Source organism: Canis aureus, chromosome 37, assembly GCF_053574225.1.
Source record: "Canis aureus isolate CA01 chromosome 37, VMU_Caureus_v.1.0, whole genome shotgun sequence".
NCBI lineage: Eukaryota > Metazoa > Chordata > Mammalia > Carnivora > Canidae > Canis > Canis aureus.
Genome location: NC_135647.1, coordinates 209,178 through 222,445, shown reverse-complemented (window position 1 = coordinate 222,445; position 13,268 = coordinate 209,178). Strand labels below are relative to the sequence as shown.

The following is a 13,268-nucleotide window of genomic DNA, read 5'->3' as shown; positions in this document are numbered from 1 at the left end:
GGGGTCCTGGGATCAAGTTCCGCATCAGGCTCCCTGCGTGGAGCCTGCTCCTCCCTCTGCCTGTGTCTCAGCCTCTCTGTGTCTCTCATGAATAAATAAGTAAAATATTAAAAAATAAAATACTGTAAATGGCAAATTGCTTTTTAAAGGACCTGTGTGACCAGGGTGTCCAGCAGGGGGCCACATGGCTGGCCTCCTCAGCACCTGGGGGCTAGGCACAGTCACTGCAGGGTGGCGCAGGGGGGTCCTCAGCGCGGCTTCCTGACCAGGCTCTGTGGTGATGGATTGTTGACCCTGTGGGAGACACTTGCACCCCCAGATCCACTCAGCCTGCACAGCTCCCCTCACACCGGGCGTAAATGAAGTGTGATGGCACCAAAGTTCTTTCTCTGTTAGATGATAAACTATTTTAGTTATGGTTAACCTCCATTTTTTAAAGCTCTGTTATTTCTTTTCTGTTTTAGAGTATTTGTGGATCGAGACATTTAGAAATTTGCACTTAAATCAGTTTTATTCTTTCAAAAAATAGAATCACCGTGTCCTACTCAGTAATCCATCTAAATGATTATACTGTTCTGTTTCATTTTTAAATATTAATTAATTCCTGGCTTCTCTGGAATCTATTGTGCTGGGTTGTATGAGGGGTGATTTCATGTTAATTCTTTTTTCTGGTTCAGTTGTCCCCAAATCATTTCTGTAATAGTAAGTCTGTTCCACACCTATGTGCTATTTCTGCTTTGACATAAATTAACTTTTTATAGTAGCACAATATACTTTTTTACTCTAGCCCTTTGAATATTTTTTCTGTTCTTACAGATATTATGTAGTTTTGATGATTATTCCTTTTCGTTAAAAATCTAGCAGTACCTTTGCCATATAATAATTTTTTATAAACTGTAAAATGTTCCTGCTGATTACCTTTTCAGAGGCATCTTCTTATTCAATGCTTCTGAGTTTATAGAGCATTCCTTCAGTATAATTGCACTGCATTAAACTTGTTGGTTACATTAAGAATTATGACTTTTGAGGGCTCACTTACCTTCTCAACCAATAGCAGGATATATCACCGAGCACTTTTCTTTGCATTTCTGAATCAGATGTTATTTAAACCTTGTATTGAGAGTAGATATATATTTTATAAGGTTCGTTTTAAAAAATGTTTTATATTTAAACTGAATTTAGTTAACATATATTGCATTAGTTTCAGAGGTAGAGGTGAGTGAATCATCATTATAACCTGGTGCTCATCCCATCACGTGCCCTCCTTAATGCCCACCCCCAGTGACCCTATCCCCTCACCCTCCTCCCCTCCAGCAACCCTCAATTTGTTTTCTATGATTAAGTCTCTTATGGTTTGTCTCCCTCTCTGATTTTGCCTTGTTTTATTTTCCCCTTCCTTCCCCTATGTTCATGTTTTCTTTCTTTTTCTCTTTCTTTCTTTCTTTCTTTCTTTCTTTCTTTCTTTCTTTCTTTCCTTCCTTCCTTCCTTCCTTCCTTCCTTCCTTCCTTCCTTCCTTCCTTCTTTCTTTCTTTCTTTCTTTCTTTCTTTCTTTCTTTCTTTCTTTCTTTCTTTTTTAAAGATTTTATTTATTCATGAGAGACACAGAGAGAGACGCAGAGACATAGGCAGAGGGAGAAGCAGGCTCCCTGCCGGGAGCCCAATGTGGGACTTGTTCCTGGAACTTCAGGATCACGCCCTGAACCAAAGGCAGACACTTAACCTCTGAGCCACCCAGGCGTCCCTCATCCATTTTGTTTCTTAAATTCTACATATGAGTGAGATCATATGCTATGTGTCTTTCTCTGACTCACTTACTTCACTCAGCATAATACTCTCCAGTTGCATTCACATTGTTGCAAATGGCAAGATCTCATTCTTTTTAATGGGTAATATTACATTGTATGTATATGTGTGTGTGTGAGTGTGTGCGTGTACATACCACATCACACACACACACACACACACCCCACATCTTTTTTATCCATTCATCTGTCAGTGGACACTGAGGCTCCTTCCACTGTTTGGTTATTGTGGACATCGCTGCTGTGAACATTGGGGTGCAGGTGTCCCAGCGTTTTACTGCATCTGTATCTTTGGGGTAAATACCCAGTAATGCAATTGGCTGGGTCATGGGGTAGCTCTATTTTTAACTCTTTGAGGAACCTCCACATGGTTTTCCAGAGTGACTGTACAGTTCACATTCCCACCAATAGTGCAAGAAGTTTCCCCCTTCTCCACATCCTCTTCAACATTTGTTATTTCCTGTCTTGTTAATTTTCACCATTCTCACTGGTGTGAGGTGGTATCTCATTGTGTGTGTGTGTGTTTTTTAAAGATTTTATTTATTTATTCATGAAAGACAGAGAGAGAGAGAGAGAGAGAGAGAGAGGCAGAGGCACAGGCAGAGGGAGAAGCAGACTCCATGCCAGGAGCTCGATGTGGGACTCAATCTCAGGACTCAAGGATCACACCCTGGGAAAAAGGCAGACGCTTTAATAGCTGAGCCACCCAGGCATCCCTCTCATTGTGGTTTTGATTTGTATTTCCCTGATGGCAAGTCATGTGGAACATTTTCTCATGTGCCCTTTGGCCATGTGTATGTCTTTTTTTGAGAAATTTCTGTTCATGTCTTCTGCCCTCTTCTTGACAGGATTGTTTGTTTCTTGGGTATTGAGTTTGATAAGTTCTTTATAGATCTTGGATACGAGCCCTTTATCTGAGATATCATTTGCAAATATATTCTCCCATTCTGTAGGTTGTCTTATAGTTTTGTTGACTGTTTCCTTTGCTGTGCAGAAGCTTTTTATCTTGATGAAGTCCCAATAGTTCATTTTTGCTTTTGTTTCCCTTGCCTTTAGAGACGTGTCTAGCAAGAAGTTGTTGTGGCCAAGGTCACAGAGGTTGCTGCCTGTGTTTTCCTCTAGGATTTTGATGAATTCCTGTCTCACATTTAGGTCTTTCATCCATTTTGAGTCTATTTTTGTGTATGGTGTAAGCAAATGATCCAGTTCTGTTCTTCTGCATGTGGCTGTCCAAGTTTCCCAGCACATTTGTTGAAGAGACTGTACTTTTTCCAGTGGATATTCTTTCCCGCTTTGTCAAAAATGAGTTGACCATAGCATTGAGGGCCCATTTCTGAGTTCTCTATTCTGTTCCATTGATCTATGTGTCTGTTTTTGTGCCAGTGCCATACTGTCCTGGTCACCACAGCTTTGTAATATAGTTTGAAGTCAGGCATTGTGATGCCCCCATCTTTGGTTTTCTTTTTCGGCATTCCTCTGGGTATTTGAGGTCTTTCCTGGAAACATACAAATATTAGAATTGTTTGTTCCAGCTCTGTATAAAATGTCAATGGTATTTTGATAGGGATTGCACTGAATGCGTAAAATTACTTTGGGTAGCATAGACATTTACACAATATTCATTCTTCCAATCTATAAGCATTGAATGTTTTTCCATTCTTTTTCTTTTTGATAAGTCTGGCTACAGGTTTATGAATTTTGTGAATTCTTTCAGTGAACCAGCTCCAACTTTTGTTGATATATTGTGTTTTTTTAAATTTCTGTATCAGTGATTTCTGCTCTAATCCTTATTATTTCTTGTCTCCTGCTTGATTTATTTTATTTGATGTTCTTTTCCAGCTTCTTTAGATGTAAAATTAAATTGTGTTTTTGAGACTTTTCTAGTTTCTTTCTTTCTTTTTTTTTTTTTTTTTTTTTTACTTTTCTTGTTTCTTGAGAAAGGCTTGTATTGCTTTATAATTCCCTCTTCGGACCGCCTTTGCTGCATCCCAAAATTTTTGAACTGTCATGTTTCCATTTTCATTTGCTTCCATGAATTTTTTAAATTCTTCTGTAATTTTCTGGTTGACCCATTCATTCTTGATAGGATGCTCTTTAATTTCCATGTATTTATACTCTTTTCAAATATTTTCTTGTGGTTGACTTCAAGTTTCATAGCATTGTGCTCTGAAAATATGCATGGTATGATCTCAATCTTTTTATACAGGTGGAGACTTGATATATGACCTCGTAGGTGATCTGTGCTGGAGAAAGTTTCATGTGCACTCGAGAAGAATGTGTATTTTGTTGCTTTAAGTTGGAATGCTCTGAATATATCTGTGAAGTCCTTCTGGTCCAATGTGTCATTCAAAGCCCTTGTTTCCCTGTTGAGCTTCTGCTTCGATTGTCTATCCATTGCTGTGAGTGGGGTGTTATTATTATCAATGTGTTTCTTTATTTTATTTTTTTCAATGTGTTTCTTTAATTTTGTTATTTATTGGCTTTTATAGTTGGCTGCTTCCAAGTTAGGGGCATAAATATTTGCAATTGTTAGATTTTCCTGTTGGGTAGACACTTTTATTATGATATAGTGTTCTTCATCTCTTATTGCAATCTTTGGTTTAAAATCCAGTTAGATATAAGGATTGCTACTCCAGCTTTCTTTTTTTTTAAGATTGCAAATTTTATTACTTATTTATTTATTTTATTTTTTATTTATTAAAGATTTTGTTTATTTATTTGAAAGAGAGAGAGAGAGAGAGGCAGAGACACAGGCAGAGGGAGAAGCAGGCTGCAGGGAACCCAATGTGGGACTCGATCCCAGGTCTCCAGGATCAGGCCCTGGGCTGAAGGTGGTGCTAAACTGCTGAGCCACCTGGGCCGCCCAAAGATTGCACATTTAAAAAATTATATTCTTTATAAACTTTTTTTACATTTTCTAAAACAACCATACATAATATTCAAAGTTAAGGAGAAAAAAGACTTTCAAAACATGCATGTACATATTAAAAACTATTAATGGTAAAAATTATGTTTAATAGTGAATGAAGGGAGTAGGGAGAAAGTCTCTGATTTTTTTTAAAGGTCAGAGCTGAGCATTTTTTCACATAGTCATGAAAAATGAACATTATATTAACTTTCACATATGTCACATAAAATTGATAAGGACAGAGTAATGTAAGAAAAGGTATAATCAATATTTAGGCACAACAGTTTTCCAGCTTTCTTTTGATGTCCATTAGCATGGTCAATAGTCCTCCATCCCCTCATTCTCAGTCTGGAGGCATCTTTAGTTCTAAAATGAATATCTTGTAGACAGCATATAGATGGTCTTGCTTTTTTACCCAATCCGATACCCTGTGTCTTTTGACTGGAGCATTTAATCCATTTACATTCAGAGTAACTATTGAAAGATACAAATTTAGTGTCATTGTATTCCCTGTAAAGTCCCTGTTTCTGTAGATTGTCTCTGTTTCTCTCTGGTTCTAGGGTTCTCTCTTCACTTACAGGATCCTGCTTAGTATTTCTTGCAGGGCTGCTTTGGTGGTCATATATTCTTTCAGTGTCTGTCCTGGAAGCTTTTTATCTCTCCTCCTATTCTGAATGACAGCGTTTTACTGGATCAAGTATTCTTGGCTGCATGTTTATCTCATTTAGCACATTGCATCTATCATGCCAACAGTTTCTGTACTGCCAAGTCTCTGTGGATAGATCTGCTGCTAGTCTAATGTGTCTACCTTTGTAGGTTAAGCTGCTTTCAGGATTTTCTCTGTCTCTGAGATTTGCAAATTTCATTATAATATGTCATGGTGTTGACCTATTTTTGTTGATTTTGAGGGGAGTTCTCTCTATGTCTTGGACTTGAGTGCCTGTTTTCTTCCCCAGATTAAGAAAGTTCTCAGCTACAATTGTTCAAATAAACCTTCTGCCTCCTTTTCCTGCTCTTTCTCTAGGACTCCTGTAATGGGGATATTATTTAACTTTATGGAATCAGTTATTACCCTAAGTCTACCTTTGTGATCTAATAGTTTTCTTTCCCTCTTCATTTAAGCTCCATTATTTTTCATCAGTTTATCTTCTATATCACTGATTTCTCTTCTGATTTGTTCATCCTTGTTTTTATGGCCTCCCCTTGGAACTGCATATCAGTTATAGCATTTTAAATTTCAGGCTGAATAGATTTTAGTTCTTTTATCTATGCAGTAAGGGATTCTCTAGTGTCTTCTATGCTTTTTTAAGCCCAGCTAGCATCATTATAATCATTGTTTTAAATTCTAGTTCAGACATTTCACTTATATATGCACTGATTAAATCTCTGGCTATCATTTCTTCCTGTTCTTTCTTTTGGAGTGAATTCCTCCATCTTGTCATTTTGGAGGGAATAAAAAAGAAAGAAAGGAAAAATAGAAAAAAGAAATAATAAAAAATAAAAATGAAAAAAATTATAAAAAGAAAATCTAAAAGTAATATAAGATAAAATCATATACATATAGAAAGCTAGTGCCTAGGTGTGCTTTAGTCTGCTTGTTATGAGAAGCTTGTTAGAAAAAAGGTAGAAAGAAAAGACAAGGAAAATAAAAAATTAAAAACAAAATATATGCATATATATATTTTAGGAAAGCAAGTTTGTACAATTTTGATTTTTAATTCTTTTTTAAATATTTTATTTATTTATTTATTCATGAAAGACACAGAGAGGCAGAGACATAGGCAGAGGGAGAGGCAGGCTCTCTGCAATGAGCCCGATGTGGGACTCAATCCCAGATCCCGAGATCACGCTCTGAGCTGAAGGCAGATGCTCAACCGCTGAGCCACCAGGGGTCCCCTTGATTATTATTTCTAATGAGTGCATACTCATATGGCATTCATCCACTAAATATTATTTTAATGCAAAAAGGGAGGAATCCATTTTAAAAAAGAGGACTTGGGATCCCTGGGTGGCGCAGCGGTTTGTCGCCTGCCTTTGGCCCAGGGCGTGATCCTGGAGACCCGGGATCTAATCCCACATCAGGCTCCCGGTGCATGGAGCCTGCTTCTCCCTCTGCCTATGTCTCTGCCTCTCTCTCTCTGTGACTATCATAAATAAAAAAAAAAAGAGGACTTTATTTGAATATTATAAATGATATATCTGTATTATCTTTGATTATTTCATGCATTTATATTTATTACTATCTTTGCTTTATTTTTTAGCTTATAGAATGTTTGCAATTGACTTCAAACTCTTTATTAAATTTTAAACTATATAATCAGAGAGGGAAATAAACCATGAGAGACTCTTAACTCTAGGAAACAATGTGAGGGTTGCTGCAGGGGAGGGGGTGGGAGATGGGGTAAGTGGGTGATGGGCATGAAGGAGGGCAGGTGATGTGATGAGCACTGGGTGTTGTATGCAACTGATGAATTAACGAATACTACATCTCACACTAATGTTTTACTGAATGTTGGCTAATTGAATTTAAATAAAAAAAATAAATTTTAAACTATACCAAGAGGTAAGACTATGGCTTCTTGGCCTGGATCTTGTGAATCGACCTGATTCTGGTAGGCAGAAACAAGTAGCATTCTTGGCAGAGGGAAGTAGGCCATAAGGCTTGAGGGGATGTGGCCACATGGCATGTGTTCAGGAAGCTACATGTAATTCTTTTGGTTAGTGGGGAGCCTGAGGAGCAGTGGGGGGCAGCACTGGGGATGGAGATCGGGGTCAGATCCCTGACAGCTTGGACTCAGAGTTAAGGAGTTTGGGCTTATTTTGAGTAATGAGAAGTCATCTTGAAGAAAGGAATAACACAGGTCAAAGATGAAATATGGCTGAGATGTCAAGTGTTATGACAGCAGGTGTTGAGTCCAATGACAGAAATGTGGAGGTTGAGAGCAGTGGACTGCACAAAAGTAAGGTGGACAGGATGATGTTGGCCTTTCCATATTGATTTTGAGCTGCAGCTAGGGCAGTGGGAGAGAATTCGCTCTTGGTTGGAAATATGGGATTGACTGTTAGGGACAAATACCTGGTTTGGGAATTAAGATGATATCTGAAGCCTTCAGAATGGAAAATTAAGGGCAGAGTTTGGAGACAGAGAAGGGTTAAATAAGCAACCCTAAGAAGGCTTCCTTCGTGGAGGGAAAAGTGAAGAAGCAGAGGGGCAGTGTGAGAGGTACCAGGACAAGGAAGGATGGGTGGGGTGGGAAGAACGGAGTGGGGGTAGGATTTGGGGACAGTTACCTCAAGGAGGAGGAAGCCCAAGTAAAGGCCCTCTGGGGCCTTCCCAGAGATCTCCCTTCCCAGAGATCTCTGGTGACCTTGGAGGGAGAGGTCTCCAAAGAGAAGCAAGCCCATGGCTGAGCAGTGCAGGGCCCCGAGGAGAGGACGTGGAGCCCAGAAGGTGGGTTATGAGGGTGGAGAAAGAGAAGACTGGGGGAACGCCAGGTGAGGGCCATTTGTTTGCTTGTTGGAGCATTTGCATTCCAATGCTGGGCCCCTCCCTCCCACCTTCCCTTCCATCTCTGCCGTGGGTCATCCATGGTGCCCATTCTACCGAATGCTGCCGGTGACACCCAGGGGCACCCCTGTGTCCTCTGCCTCCTGTGGCTCTCTCTTCGCCTCTGCCAACCTCTGGCCCCTGACCTCAATTCATCCAGACTCTCAGGGTGAGGAAGAACTTCCCAGGTCCCCTCCCCTGACTCCAGCCTCTGTCTGTATATCTCTTCTTGACCAAAGCAATACATTTTGAGAGTTTACAAGAGGAAATGAGGCAAAAAAATGACAAAAATTAAAGAAAATACTCTTCATAAATAGCCAACAGCAACAACAAAATCTAAAAATATTTTTCTGACCTGCTGTGGGAAGAATCTAGCGAATGAAGCACACAGTCTTCCGTTTTAACTGCATGTCCTTATCTTTGGCTCACAAACGCACTTCCTAATTACCACTCCCCTCCCTTCCCTGGCAACCTTTTAGAGTCTTTGTTGGATTTTTATTGTAGTTGGTTTGGTAAAACATATTGCTGTGCTGTGCATTTGTATGTGGAATGAACAAGGTGCTGTTGTCGGACTGGTTCCATTTCTCACAGATCCACAAGGCTATGTCATTAACATCAGCCCATGTTCTGTGTCTCCCATGCTTCCATCAGCTGGTCTTCCATAGAGGCACTTGCCTCCTTGCTCACCACCCCACCCCCGCCTGTCCCAGGACTGGACTGGGCATGATCCATCTCTCTGGGGGCATGATGCCACCTTGAGCTGTCCTCCCAGCGCCTGCATGAGGGGTTCCCTGGGATGTTCTGTGGGTCACAGAGGAGCACAGACGTAGGTGCCAGCAGCGTCAGTTGAGGGGCTGAGCCCGTCCCTGGCATCAGCTGCCATGGCCCTTCCATCACAGATTCCTCCCCATGCCCTCGTGCTGGCCACTCGTTCATTGGGTGTCCAGTAATGTTTCCATGTCTCTGGTCCCAGGTGAGCTCAGGCACTCATCATGTGCATGGTAGTGCTTTGTGTGCCCTCTTCTGTGTAGTAATTATTCATGTTCTCTACAAACATTCCTCTTGGGCTCCTGTTTTCACCTGATGTGCAGACTTTCCTTTTTATTTTCTACATCTGAGTCTCTTGGTTTCAGACACTATGCTATCATCTCTCACCTGGCATTTTGCTATTAATTTTGTCCACGGTGTTTTATTTGAACCACAATATTGCCTATTGACAGGGGTTTTCAGACAGCTTTCCCTCTGCACTAGTCACAGTTTATCCTCCAACGTTGTTTTCTACTAGATTTATAGTTTGGCAGACTCCACATTTGGGTCTGTAACCCATCTCAAGCTCGCCTTCCTGCCTGGCTTCAGAGAGGGACCTGGATTTGTTCTCTCTATTGCTTCCCTCATTGTTTATCAAAAACCTGAAAACAGATTTTTTAGGATCTGAAATCATTCACTAACTCTATGGAGTTAGGGCCACAGGGACCTGTGGAAACACTGATTTGAGATCTAGAGAGAGGCCTTGCATCCTCAGGCTATGGGCTTGTGGCCACAGAGGCTCTTGCCCACCCAGCAGGACAGGGGCTTTGCCTCTCTGCTGACTCAGTCCCACTAGGCTGGCTTCACTGGCGCAAAGAGTTGCAGGGATCAGCAAACAGCTTTTAGACATAGAGAGAAAAATATCCTGAATTCAGGTGGAATAAATCCTGTTACTGTGTTATTTTTTGGTAGTTTAGACTTCAAGAAATTACCCATTTCTTCTCCCAGCCACCATCCACTCAGCGATCTTTAGGGCTGCTTAGCCCAAGCAGGATGTTTGGAGGACTCTGGTTCTAGGCAGGAACTCTGGTGTGCCCCGTTGAGCGCCACCCCCACCCCCAGGCTGACAGAATGTGTGTACGTCTCTCTAGGAAAGGCTCAACCGCAGGATCAGGAAACTCAGAAGAGAGCTGAAGGAGCTTGGATGGCTCAGGGCACAGGAGGAGGAGAAGCTGCAGGTATTGCAGGTGGATTTGCGGGTCCGGGGAAGGGCCGCCTTCGAGGGACCTCAGGGCCCAGACTCCCTACTCTGGCCTCCGTGGTCCCTGGAGGGGCCTGATGCCTGTGTGTTGGGAGAGGGTCCCGAGTGCTGGCTCAGCCTCAGAGTCTACTGGCTGTGACCTGGGCCAAGTCCTCCCTCTGATCTTCACATGGTTTAAATATGAGACGAGAGTCAGTCCTGCTCCAAACAGCTCACAGTGATGATTGAAGGGGATGGCTGAAAACCATGGGCTCTCGTTTCTGTCTGTCCCGCTCCTGAAATGAGGGGTCCCTGGGCCAGTGGTGGGAGAGTGCAGCTGAGCAGGCTGTGGCGTGGCACCTGTGGATGCTCACAAGAGCGTGGGGGTGAGGGAGCATGGGGCACCAGCATTCTCGCTGAGAACACTTGGCGGTCCAATGGCCAGGAGGAAACCATGAGTCTCTGGGAATCCCTTTTCTGGAGCTCTAGGAAGCCTGTGGGACCCACAGGCTGGAGGCCCAGCTGGAGAGCCAGCAGCAAGGTGGGAGGCCAGGCCCACTAGAGGACATGCCAGCAGAGGTAGCCACGATCCTTGGCATCTCCAGAGTCATGACACAGTTCAGCAACCTGCTCACAGAGCTGCAAGAGACCATCCAGGGGCTAAGTGTGGACACACTGAAGGTGCAGACCCCGGGGGTCCCCTCAAGTGGTAGGCGGCACCCACCGGTTGGTGTGAGAGGGATCCGTGGCAACAGCGAGCAGGGCACCACCCCTAGCTCTGGGGGACCCAGGTGGGGAGGGGTTTAGAGGTGGCAGGAAGCTGGGAACCTATCGTGATTCTTGCTCTCTGGCTCGGTCTCCTAGGATGCCAGTGACTTACTGGATAGGTAGGTGCCATCTCATTTCCCACAGGCCTGAGTTCAGGCTCTGCCACATTCTGGGGGATCATGAGAACGGATCACAAGAGTCTGCAGAATCTACCAAAGGATTTGTTTCTAGGAGCAATCCACAGAAATTAGAGGCTGATTTATAGTACCACAGAAATCCAGCCCTCAGGTGACTGACATGAGCTGTGCCAACAGTGTGAGTGAGCTTGATGGACCTCTAGATGGGGCCTAGCCCCACTGGACCGGGGCCGTGGCCTCATGAGACCTGGTTGCATCTGGGCGTGGCCCTGTGAGACCCCAGCAGAGGGCCAACAAGTTCAAGGACACTCAGAGGCGCTACCCACTGTGGTCGCGAGCACAGCCTGGAGCCAGACCATCGGATCCAAGTGTGTGATATGTCTCATGTGTGTCTACAGATTTGGGGCCAGCTGTCAGCCTCCACCTGCTGGATTGTCTCATGCATGCAGTAGGGCCACTCATGATGGCACCAACCTCATAGGTTTGAATTAATGTGTCAAATATTTAATACAGTGACCACCTACCCTGAGTTCTCTGTGTGTTTGCTTGCTCGTTCGCTGGGGCCCAGCTTCACGCCTTCACCTTGCCGTCTGGCTGATGCGGAAAATCCCATTTTCTTTATTTACACATCTGTCACAAAGAAAGAGCTGCTACAGGGAAGGGCATGCAAAGCTCAGGTGTGAAGGCACAGATATCAGGACAGGATCCTGGGGAGGAAGACCAGGAGGGGTACCTCTGCCGGGAGCACTTCAGGGAGCAGAGGTACCCCAAGGGCAGAGCGAGGCACCCAACGCTGGGTCCCTCTTCCTCTCACAGATGCCAGGTGCAGAGTTGGGTAGATTTCAGGCAGAACGACAAGAGCACAGGTGAGTATCTTCACTCACTCGGACTCGTATTTCTCAGTGTGAGAAGTTCACATTGTCCTTCTGGGTCCAGGTTGCACGTGGGGAGCATGGCCAGCATTAGCTTGTTCTCAAGGACCCAGCGCACCTGTTTCTGAATGAGGCCATGCCGCATCATGGCTAAGACCTCATAGTTGCACAAGGGTGGCTGCGTAACCTCGGCTGCGTGACCTCAGTTGCCCAGACAACCCTCACTTCCACCAAAGATGAAGACGCTGTGACCACAGGAGGCACCTCCTCCCTGTCTTGGAGTCCGGGAATGACCTCGGTGACAGGATATCTGCATGTCCTCCTTAGGGGTGGGGGGGCGGGGCCCTGGACACTACATCATTTAAAAAGACCCCCCCCTCCAGTAACGCCAGTAAAAATAAAGGAACACAATCCTTGGAAGAACCCAGGTTTGGGGGCTTCGGATGTGTATCAGCATCATACAGACATGTGTCTGTCTGTGGTTTTGAACATCCAACATTTTACGTGAAACATATTTTATGGACAATGCACACATGCCCAGAGGACGTGGTCAGCACTGGCCCCGGGAGATAACCGGGCGTGCCAGCATGTGTCTAAGCCGAGCAGACGAAGGTGAGTTGTGCGGTTAAACAGAAGGAAGGACAACCAGAAAACACTGTGTGCTGATGATAGTTGTATTGCACACGGGATTTAACATTCGACCCTGGGGCGACTGCATCCTCTCTGAATTCCAGGCAGCAGCACGAGAGCTTGTCCAAGGCTCCGGAGGGCCCCAAGGCCTCCGACCGTCCTAGTGCTTTCTTTCCTACAGCCCGTCCCCCAGATGGGTCACCAGGTCACCGGGTCACCAGGCCTGCCACCCCCACCGGGCTCTGCAACACTGCAGCCTCTCCCCTGCCTATCACCCCTTCTCGACCCCAGACAGGTAGTTTGCAAGGGGAAGTGGGGTCCAGGCCTCAGTGCACATTCCAAGGACAATGATCGCTTGCCGGGGGCTTCTGTGCCCTTACTCAAGGCTCTCCTCTCTTACTCAGAACAACACCCCCCCACCCCCCTACCCCCCCACCCTGCCATACTGGGCCCCTCCTGCTGAGCTCCCTGACCCCAGGGCTACCTCTGCCCAGCACCTGTTATGCCCCTGTCCATGACTCCCTCTGGACACCCAACACCCAACACATTTCCTTTCCGTTTTCACACCACCAGGGGCTCCCATCCTGCTTGGCTCATGGTCGCACACAATAAATGT

At 44.4% G+C, this 13,268-nt stretch overlaps 1 long non-coding RNA gene across 3 annotated transcripts in view; it reads left to right on the top strand.

The window, feature by feature from the left end:
* LOC144306378 (uncharacterized) overlaps nucleotides 1–11,679 on the top strand; it is a 52,133-nt gene extending 40,454 nt beyond the window's left edge. For 2 of the 3 annotated variants that reach the window (XR_013373440.1, XR_013373438.1), the window contains 2 exons: nucleotides 10,157–10,243; nucleotides 11,245–11,679. This is a non-coding gene — a long non-coding RNA (uncharacterized LOC144306378). Of the gene's footprint in view, nucleotides 1–10,156; nucleotides 10,253–11,244 lie in introns of all 3 variants that reach the window. The other variant, XR_013373439.1, reaches the window with a different exon arrangement.
* The last annotated feature ends 1,589 nt before the right edge of the window (nucleotides 11,680–13,268 follow it).